Source organism: Pelodiscus sinensis, chromosome 20 (genome assembly GCF_049634645.1).
Source record: "Pelodiscus sinensis isolate JC-2024 chromosome 20, ASM4963464v1, whole genome shotgun sequence".
Classification (NCBI taxonomy): Eukaryota; Metazoa; Chordata; order Testudines; family Trionychidae; genus Pelodiscus; species Pelodiscus sinensis.
In genome coordinates, this window is record NC_134730.1 from 4,044,303 (window position 1) to 4,054,738 (window position 10,436).

The following is a 10,436-nucleotide window of genomic DNA, read 5'->3' on the forward strand; positions in this document are numbered from 1 at the left end:
CCTTGCCCAGGTCCATTCTATTGCTCTAGGCTTACAGTGGGGTTAGCAGCAATCGCACGCCCCACAGGAGGGAGCTGGTTAACCACATGGCTAAGCAAGGAGAACCCGAAACGCCTCCTCTGCTCTGGGAACAGGTTTGCTGTTTGAATTTGGTATTTCAGAGGACTTCAAGCCTGGGCACGGGGATTATTTACTAGTTTCTCTGGCCCCTGGAAGAGTGCTGGGGTGATAGCTGAGTGGTTAAGGCGTTGGACTTGAAATCCAATAGGGACTCCCTGTGCAGGTTCAAATCTTCCTCCCAGCAAAAGGGGTATTTTAGCCAAACACCTTCTGCTTTCAGAGCGATACCTGGGATAGTGTGTCTCACTCTGTCCCTGAAGTCTCAGGAAATTCTCAGCTCAGACCTAACTCTGGGTATGTGTGTCTCTACAGCAGGAGGGGGGGGGTCAATAATTCTTGATGGAGGGGGACCATGCCAAGATTTTGGAGAATGATTGAGGGCCGCACTCTTCCATGATATTAATGGAGGAGGTTCAGGGTCTGGGATTGAGGTTGGGTTCAGAGGGCACCTTGGGGTAAGGGATTGGGGATCAGGAGGAAGACTGGAGTTTGGGAGGGTGAAGGAGGTGGTTGTGACCTGGTGCAGGGGACTTGAGTGCAGGGGTGTGGGATGTGACCTAGAGTAGGCAGGGATTGTGATCTGGGGTAGGAGATTGTGGTGCCAGATCGAGGAGGGGGTACAGATGCAAAAGGGGAGCAGAGGTTTTGAGTATGTTGATTGGGGGGGGCAGAGGGTTGGGGAAGAGAGAGGCTGGGGTGCCAGAGGCAGGCTGTGGCCAGGAGACTTACCAGCCAGCAGCTAAACCAGCCTGCCTGCCTACAGAGCTAAAGCTTGCAGAGCTTAAAACATTTCCCAGCCAGCCAGCTTGCCTGCCCAGCCATGTGCTTGTGTGAATAACTGAGTGGAGGAGAGGTGACATGGTTCTTCTTGGCTGCCTATTATTCAAAAAAGCAGCTCCCATTGGCTGGTTTCTGGCCAGAAACCAGCCAATGGGATTGTGCTGAGGGCAGGGGAGGCTCCTGAAGCTTCCCCCCTCCCCTCCAGTTTTGAAACAGAAACGGGGCCCAGAAGCCATGTTTCTGCGTGGGACTGCAGGGCAAACAGGGGAGCCTGCCTGGGGCTCCCTGCTGCCTCCACAGGCCAGATCCAGTGCCTTGGTGGGCCACATTCAGCCCGCAGGCTGTATTTTGCCCAGGCCTGCTCTAGAGTGTAACAGGAGTTGATCATGGGCTGCCTGGATAAGAGGCCTGGCGGCGCTTAGGCCAGATCCTCCGCTGGCCTAAATTGTCCAGGCCCAAGAGATCGTGACAGCTGACATGGTTTTAAACACCGATGGCCCTGCCTGTGCTACCAGCAGGAGCACGTTAAACACTTAGCACGTTGTCCCGCCTTTTCCCCGTGTAGACACGGCCACAGTGCTGTGCGCCCCCTGGAACCTGCGGCAGCATCTGTGGATGTTTAATCTGACATGCCAGTTCCATGAGCAGGCTCAGATGCGACTAACAGCTGTTGAACCACCTTCTCCTTGCTGCTAGGCAAACTCCTTCCCTGTTCCACCCTCAGCCCGGCTCAGGGCTTCCGCTGTAACGCTAACGCGGGGCTTACCCAGAGAGAGCCCAATGCTCCTTTCGTTTACCTGGGATCAATTAGGAGTTGGGCTTGAGGTGGAAAACAGCTGTAAGCGAGGGGAGAATCTTGCCCCCAAATACATAAATAAATGAAAGCCGTGGGCAACCGGCAAAGCACCCCCCCTTAGCAGGACCATGAAGAGTTAATAAGAGACGGCAGTCCCAGAAGACCATGAAAATTATCATCTCAGAGCTATTAACATGGTGGTTTTTAACAGTCCATATAACATTAAACCCCTCTCTGGATATTAAGGAGATTTCTCAACCTGCAGAACTATCCAGTTGTGGGGGGGAGGAGGGAACCTTAATTAAAAATCCATACCTCTCTGGCACAGCGCTGTACTTAAGGCCTGCAGAAGTGGCCGTTTAAACAGGTAAAATACTACACACAGTGCAGAGATGTCTCCTGGATAAAGGGACCCTTTGTATCTCTGATGTCCTGGAAGTGCCATTCTCTTTCATTTGCTCGTTCCTAACAGCCATAAAGGATATTTAAATGCAGGCGGGTTGTTAAAACAGCAGAGGCTGCGATACCAGAAGGGGTCAGGTGTTAAATACATTGCTGGAACAGCATCATAAGTCTCCGGACAGGCAGGATTGTGGGTCCAGAAGTCAAAGGGTGTGCGTTGATTGCGGGAGGGTGGGGGCAGATTCCAAAGTGTTACAACTACTAATGATGTGCAGTAGCTCCACTGAGTCTCCATCCCGGAGCAGGACCCTGTTGTGCAAGGCACAGCACAAAAACAGAACAAAGAGACAATCTGGGTGTGGTCGAAGTTGCCTGGTTATCAGTGACACTGGCGGCACAGGATCGCAGGGGTGCTGGAATGGTGGGCGCAGGAAGCCATAGCCCCATCATTTTTACCAGCCTTAAGGGTGAGTGACAGGGGGAGGGAGCAAGCAGGGGGCAGGGTACTGGGGGAAGAGGTGGGGCAGTGCAGAGCAGGGCCTGGGGGCATGGTGAGGGCAGCAGTGGGGTCCCCCACACTTCTAGATTTTACACCAGTAGCCATACTGGGTGAGATTGTGCCATTAAGCACAGCCATAAGCCCGCAGTGCTGCCATATCAAGTAACTTCATGAGATTCTGACACGTTATGACATCTCACCTGTTCAGAGGGTTCATCTTTTGCTCTGCAACCCACACGCTTTCTTCTCTGCTGAACCACGAGAAACATTTTTCAAAAGCACCTAGTGGATTTAGGAGCAATAAGCCATATTGGCATGAGTTTTACCCTCAAAATGCAGCAGCCAGCACGGGATGTGTGTTGTAATGTATTGTTAGTAAATTGAACATGTACTCTTGAAAGGCAATGGGACTTGTGCTCTTAAATCCCTTTGGCACATCTGGAACTCTCTCCCTACATATTAGGTCTTGATCCTCCAATCAGATCCATGGTGGCAGCACCTTCTGGGGTGGTATCTCCACTCAGATTTCCACTAGGCCAAATCTGGTTTTGGGACTGGGGCTTTGGTTAGCAATTAAGGCAGTTTGCACCGCTCCTCTAGTTAATAATATAAGATGGACAAGTGTGAGAATGACTAAGGCACAGCTGACCCCGCTCCCTGTCTGACTGCTAATAGCCACGTCATGAATAATCTATTAGTTGCTTTTGAAACACATCCCCCCCGCCCATCAGTTATCAATTTTGCAGGAGATATTCTGCAGTTTTAACAGTGAAGAAGATTCACCCAGACGAGGGAGAGCTAGATTAGACAGGCAAACAGTGAATTTAGAAAAAGATGGAACTGATTATTAATTCAACATGTAATCAAGAGGCTGGCTCTTTCTTCAGAGAAACAAATGGATGGTTACGTACACCTTTACCCTGCACACCCCCCCTCTCTCCTGCAGTTATGGGGCAGGAAAGAAGGTAGGGAGGTGGAGTTGCCCCAAGGGAGGGTAGGACTTGAACCCATACACCCAGACTTCTAAGGCTGATACCTTAGCCTTTAGGCTACTGGATCACCCACTGGACTCTCCTACCTTCTGTGGCTGTGGGATCCACTCTACTCTCAAATGGCACAAGGGCAATCTACTGGAAAGATCCATTTGTGGAAGAACTCAGCTGGCTTAAGAAAGGAGGTGCTGGCACAGTGTGATTACCATAACCCCTTCACAACCTGCTGTATCGGTTGCCTGCATCCTAAAAGGTCCTGCCTGTGTCCTGGGTTTTCCAAGATCACTCGATGGAGGGGGCCTGGTCTGATAATCATGGGAATACCTTATTGGGAGACAGAAAACTGAGGAGAATACCTCTTGTGCTAAAGAAAAATATTTCAGTCTCCAGAGCAGGAAGAACTATGACGAGAGACCCCCTATCTAACTGGAGATCTCTCTGAGCATCTGGAGCAGGGAGCTTTTTTTGGGTCGGGGTCCACTGACCCACAGAAAAATCATTTGGGGGCCACACACAAGTGAGAAGGGGGAAAAACCCTCACTGATGTGACCCCCAACTGAGAAAGAGGAAGGCGCTTCCATGTTCCCCTTACACACCAGAGCCGGGAGAGGGGGAGGGGACAGGCTAGTAGATTTTGTGGGTTCCAGTCCACAGTGGGGAGGTGGGATGGAGTGCTAGTGTGGTCTCCCAATGCTGGGGGGGGGGGAGAAGGGGGAAAGGAGACCTGAGCCCCTGGATCTGGGTGAGCCAGGGGCTGAATCAGGCCCCCGGACCTTAGGTTCCTGCCCCCCGATCTAGAGGACAATAGAGTTACAAGTAACAGCCCACATGGATTTGTCAAGAACAGATCATGCCGAACTAATCTAATTTTTTTCTTTGACAAGGTTACTGGCCTAGTGGATACGGGGGAAGGAGCAGACAAGATAAATCTTGATTTTAGAATGGTTTTCAACACAGTCTCTCATGGCATTCTCATGGGTAAATTAAGGAAATGTGGTCTAGATGAAATTACTGTAAGGTTGATGCACAACTAGCTGAAAAATTGTATTCAAAGAGTAGTTACCAATGGTTCCCCCTGTCAAACTAGGAGGATGGAAGAAAGTTGGAGAAAGTCAAGAGAAAAGTTCCAAAAATGATTAAAGGTCCAGAAAACAGGATCTAGGAGGGAAGACTGAAAAATATTGGGTTTGTTTAGTCTGAAGACGGAAATTATCGAGAGGAGACACAACAGTTTTTAAGGTCATAAAAGTTGTTAGAAGGAGGAGGGAGAAAAAATTGTTTTTCACCTCTAGAGGATAGGACAAGAAGTAATAGGAGGGCAAGGATGGGGTCCAGAGTGACCTGGACAGATCAGAAGAGTGGGCCACAAGAAATCTGATGAGGTTCAACAAGGACAAGTGTGGAATCCTGCACTTGGGATGGAAGAATCCCAAGTATTGTTACATGCTGGGGGCCGAATGGCTAAGTAGCAGCTCTGCAGAAAAGGACCTGGGGATTACAGTGGGTGAGAAGCTGGAGACGGGTCAACAGTGTGCCCTTGTAGCCAAGAGGGCTAATGGCATATTAGGGTGCATTAGGAGGAGCATTGCCAGCAGATCCAGAGATGTGATTATTCCCCTTTATTTGGCTCGGGTGAGGCCACATCTTCCGTATTGTGTCTAGTTCTGGGCCCCCCACTACAGAAAGGATGTGGACGCATTGGAGAGGGTCCAGTGGAAGGCAACCAAAATGATAACAGGGCTGGAGCACATCACCTATGAGAAGAGACTGAGGGATTTGTGTTGGTTTAGTCTGCAGAAGAGAAGAGTGTGGTGGTGGTGGGGAGGTGATGGGGGGTTGTTGATAGCAGCCTTCAACTTCTTGAAGGGAGGTTCCAAAGAGGATGGAGAGAGGCTGTTCTCAGTAGTGACAGATGGCAGAACAAGGAGCAAGGTCTCAAGTTGCAGTGGGGGAGGTCTAGGTTGGATATTAGGAAAAACTACTTCACTAGCAGGGTGGTGAAGCACTGGAATGGGTTACCTAGGGAGGGGGTGGAATCTCCGTCCCTAGAGGTTTTTAAGTCTCGGCTTGACAAAGCCCTAACTGGGTTGATTTAGTTGGGATTGGTCTTGCCTTGGGAACAGGGGCTGGACTTGATGACCTCCTGAGATCTCTTCCAGCTCTATGATTCTATGATTCAATTATCTTAAATTGTAGCAAAGGAGGTGCAGGGCAGAGATTAGGAAAAACTTCCTAACCATCAGGGCAGTTAAGCACTAGGATAAATTGCATAGGGAGGTTATGCAATCCCCATCCGTGGACATTTTTAAGAGCAGGTGAGACAAACACCAGGTCTAGATAATACTTAGTTCTGCTATGAACGCAGGGGACTGAACTAGACCTCTCGAGGTCCCTTCGGCTACGCTTACACTGCAGAGCTTTTCTGGGAGGTATCCTGGAAAAACTGCCGCGTCCAGGGAATGCGTCTCCTCTTCCAAAATATTTTTCAGAAGAGCAGATGCGCTTTTTCGGAATCCCTGTAAAACTCATTTTACAAGGAAGAAGGGATGTTCCAAAAAAGGGTTTTTTTTTACAACATTTGTCCCAGTTTAGATTGGCCAAACGTCAGAAAAGCCTCTTCCGAAAAAAAGAAGCGGCAAAAGCCTCAGAGGCGCGGGACCCCGCTGCCTCCCTGGGTTTGCTCCAGGTGTCCCTGGTCTGCTGGAGACAGTCCCCAGCAGACCAGTGCCACCCGGAGCAGCTTTTCTCGCCCCGGAGGTCGAGGTGGCGGGACCGCTGCGCTCTGGGCAGTCCCGCTGCCTGCGAGCTCCGGGGCGAGAAAGCCCCGTTCGTAAGTGCGGATCTGACATAAGTCGGATCCGCGTAAGTCGGGGACTGCCTGTACACTATATCCACTGGATCCCCCTTGCCCACATGTTTGCTGACCACCTCAGAGAATTCTAATAGATCGGCAAGGCATGATTTCCCTTTATAAAAACCATGTTGATTCTTCCCCAGCAAATTATGTTCATCTGTGTGTCTGATGATTCTGTTCTTTACAACCAGTTTGTGTGGTGCTGAAGTTAGATTTACTGGCTTGTTCGTGCCAGGATCACCTCTAAAGCCCTTTTTAAAAATTGCCATCGCATTAGCTGTCCTCCAGTCATTTGATACAGAAGCTGATTTAAAGGATAAGTTACAAACCACATTTAGCACTGCTGCAATTTCACATGTGAGTTCTCTCAGAACTCGGAGGTGAATGTCATCTGGTTCTGGTGACTGATTACTGTTTCATTTATCAATTTGTTCCAAGGCCTCCTTTAATGAACCAGCTCGGAGCATAATGCATTCGGAGCATCCCTGAGCTCTGTTTCATTTCACATGCAATCCCGCCTGGAAACGAACACTCGGTGGCACAGCTCAAAGTCAAACGGAGACTTTTGGCCTGCTGAATAAGAGGTAGGCCTCAAGAGCCCTGTGATTGGGCCTAGTGATCACAGCAAGAAATCCGGAGCCAATGTAACCCATACACCTTCTGGGTATGGTACTGTCCCACCTAGTGGCACTGAGACCACTTACAGAGAGAATAATGAGCCTGCTTTGCAGTCTTAGCTAATCACCAGCTGGCTTTTATCTCATGCACATGTAGAAGCTCATGCACTAAGCCCCAGAGGTCCCAGGTTTGATTCTGCCCACAGCTGACCAGGGTCTGCCTGCATTACACCAACACAGCCAAAGAGAAAATCCAGGTACCTCAGGCCCCTTTATTTGACTTTCACTAATACTGTTTGTTTATGTGACCACAAGGCAAGAATTCCCATTTGTCGGGAACTGGGAAAGTACTTAAGGTGATTATATTGTTCTATTTGGGTGGCCTGGGCCTGAAAGTAATCTTTCAAAAGCAGCTGCTTTAAGTGTTAGTTAAATGGTACCCAGGGATTCGCTTGACACAGGTGTCATGTTTAATCTCATTCATATATCAATAAAACTGGTACCATATGTGCAGGTTGGTTTGGCAGCCGCGAACCTCCGAGACAATCAATATTTCCATTAACAGGCTCATCTTCTCTGGTTAAATCCACTGCAGTGCGCTGAACTTCAAGCCTTTCCCACTCCAGCTGCTTCCAACCTCTTTGTTTTTCAATAGACTCCTCCAAGGGTTGCTCTCTGGGGATTGCAGTGTGGGCACGAAGAGCAGTATTTTAGGATGTTTGGCATGTGTTTGCGCTGTGAAACCCGGCTGTGCTGCATTCATATTTATGGTGGGCCAGGGTTCTTTTAAATGTATGTTACTAAGATGTTGCAATTCCCTAGCACCTTTCCTAGGAGGATCCCAAAGCACTTTGTAAGCAAGAATTAACCCTTGCCACAAGCCTGTGAGGCAGCTAGGACCGCACTGTGCCCAACGGAAAGGCTGGTTAACCACGGCAAAGAAAGGTGACGTAAATTCTTTAAGGTTATATAGGAGCAGAGCTTTACCAATTTTTTGACAGATTTTTTTTTTCCGGAAAAATATGCAGATTTGACAACACCAGGAGGACTTTGAGGTTTTGAAATTTCCTGTTCGTGTAATAAAATATGTTAAAACCTATAAAATCAAACCTAAACATTTAGTGTCAGGTTGATCGAAATGTTGTTTGACCCCAAATTTGCTTTTCTCCCACGTTTTTTGGACTTGCCAGCAAACTGAAAAATCCATTATTCACTCACTTCCCTACCCAGGAGTCCTAATTTTTAGTCTTCTGCTGTAACCAGCAAACCCATTCCCTCTGTGTAATCATTCCTAGTGGTACATTATATCCCATTATTGAAGGATAAGGTCTAGACTCAGAACTCAGAGAGCCCTAGGGGACTTTTTAAGGATTTATCTGGCCAAATCAATGTGAATGCATCTCTTCTAATCTACTATAACCGGCTTAAAAACTGGTGGAGATTTAGTTCTTACTTTGAATTCTCTGGTTATTTGACAGAATAACAGCGAGTTCCTGATAAGCATTTTGGGGGAACTCTTTGGACATGAATTGCAGGTGCTTTACTGACTCTTCATAAGTGCTTGTTACTAGCACAATTAATTTAGACGGGGTAATCTAAGGTATTTAGGGGCCCAACTCCCCCTGTGTTCAGTAGGAGTTAGGCACCCACATACTTCTGAGGATCGTCTTTCACAATTAAGAGACCCTTTTCTCTGGTGCTTGTCCAGCCTCCAGGGGAAGAGATCCTCATTGGACTGAGCAGGAGATGTCAAAACCTCTTCCCCTGTTATGGCAGGGCCAGTCACAGTCTTAAAACTGCCATTGAATTCAAGAACTCAGTTGCAGCTGCACACGGTTCAGGCCCTAAGCTAAGAACCAGACACCTAACCTGCATTCAGAATAGCAATAGCAGTCGCAAGAGGGATGGATAGTAGGTGTGACTGGTGCCTGTGAGGGGAGGTACTGGGGGGCCACCAGAGAGGCTGGGAGGGGGCATGTGGAGACACCCAATTTAGCAATTGAAATGTTGGCAGGACTACAGGGAGGTGCATCTCCTGAGTGCTCCCAACAGTCACCTGTGGCTGCCAGGTGAAGAGGAGGTTTTGCACGTGCAGCTTAGATGCAGGTTTTTGGCCCACACCCATAGTCTGGTAATCACTGGAGCAAATTCTGCCCTCATGTACACCACGATGAGGACACTGACTTCAGAGGGTGCAGCTAAGGGCACTCTTGGGTCCAAGTTTGGGGTTTTTTTCTTGCAGGGAAAACATTACTATTTTATAAGTCCTCTTATTTTCTCTAGCTGTGAGTGGGTTTGGATTTAGGCTTCTTTGTCACTACTGGGCTCCAGAGCATGTACATGGGGCACATGAGAGCATCCCCTGTGGCCAGGTCTGATGTTAAAGATGAGACAGAGATAAAATTTCAGATCCAGAGCCTTATTTTCTTAGGGTACATCTCCACGATGAGACAATTAAGATAGGCAACTTCAGCTATGTTAAAAAGACTTTAAAAGACTTGGACTTTTCAGCTTAGAAAAGCAGGGATAGGACAGAGGTCTATAAAATCATGACTAGTATGGAAAAAGTGAACAAGGAAATGTTTTTTACATATTCCCACAATATAAGAACTAAGGGGGTCACCAGATGAAATGAATAGGCAGCAGGTTTAAAACAAACAAACAAACAGAAGGAAGTTTTCCTTCATGCAGCACAGTCAACCTGTGGAACTCCTTGCTGGAGGATGTGGTGAAAACCAGGATTTCAACAGGGTTCAAAAAAGAACTAGACACATTCATGGAGGTTAGGACCATCAGTGGCTATGAGCCAGGATGGGCAAGGATGGTGTCCCTAGCCTCTGTTTTTCAGGGGCTGGAAATGGGTAACAGGGAAGGGATCACTTGATGATTCCCTGTTCTGATCACTCCCTCTGGGGCACCTGGCACTGGCCACTGTCGGAGAACAGGACACTGGCAAGATGAACCTTTGGTCTGACCCAGTCTGGCCGTTCTTACATACAAGAACGCCTGCTGGGTGTGACTCAAGCCTGCGATTCCACTGCATCGTGGGCTGTAAGGGACTTCCCCTCTGCCATGGTTTTCCTCTTGGAGACTTGATGTGGAAGAAGATGTAGGGCTGAGAGCTGAGAGCTGAGACCTCTTCCTGGTTCTTCCTCAGAGTCACTGATTGACCCTGGAGTAAGTCTCTCACCTTCCATGTCTTGGTCTCCCCATTTGTGCGACAGGGACTTCCCTCCCATGATGAGCTGGGCTTCCCAAAGACACGATGGACGTGCAAGGTGTTGCCATGATTGTGTTCACTCGTGACTTCTCTCGAACTAGGCTTGGTGACTTTTCCTAGGAGAACCCCGTCCAGCGCACTGTTAGGGAAGTCCTG

General features: G+C 48.5%; 1 non-coding gene across 1 annotated transcript; it reads left to right on the top strand.

Moving 5' to 3' along the window:
- The first annotated feature begins 219 nt into the window (after window positions 1-219).
- TRNAS-UGA (transfer RNA serine (anticodon UGA)) lies at window positions 220-304 on the top strand. The gene has a single exon. It is a non-coding gene; the product is annotated as a tRNA-Ser (tRNA).
- The last annotated feature ends 10,132 nt before the right edge of the window (window positions 305-10,436 follow it).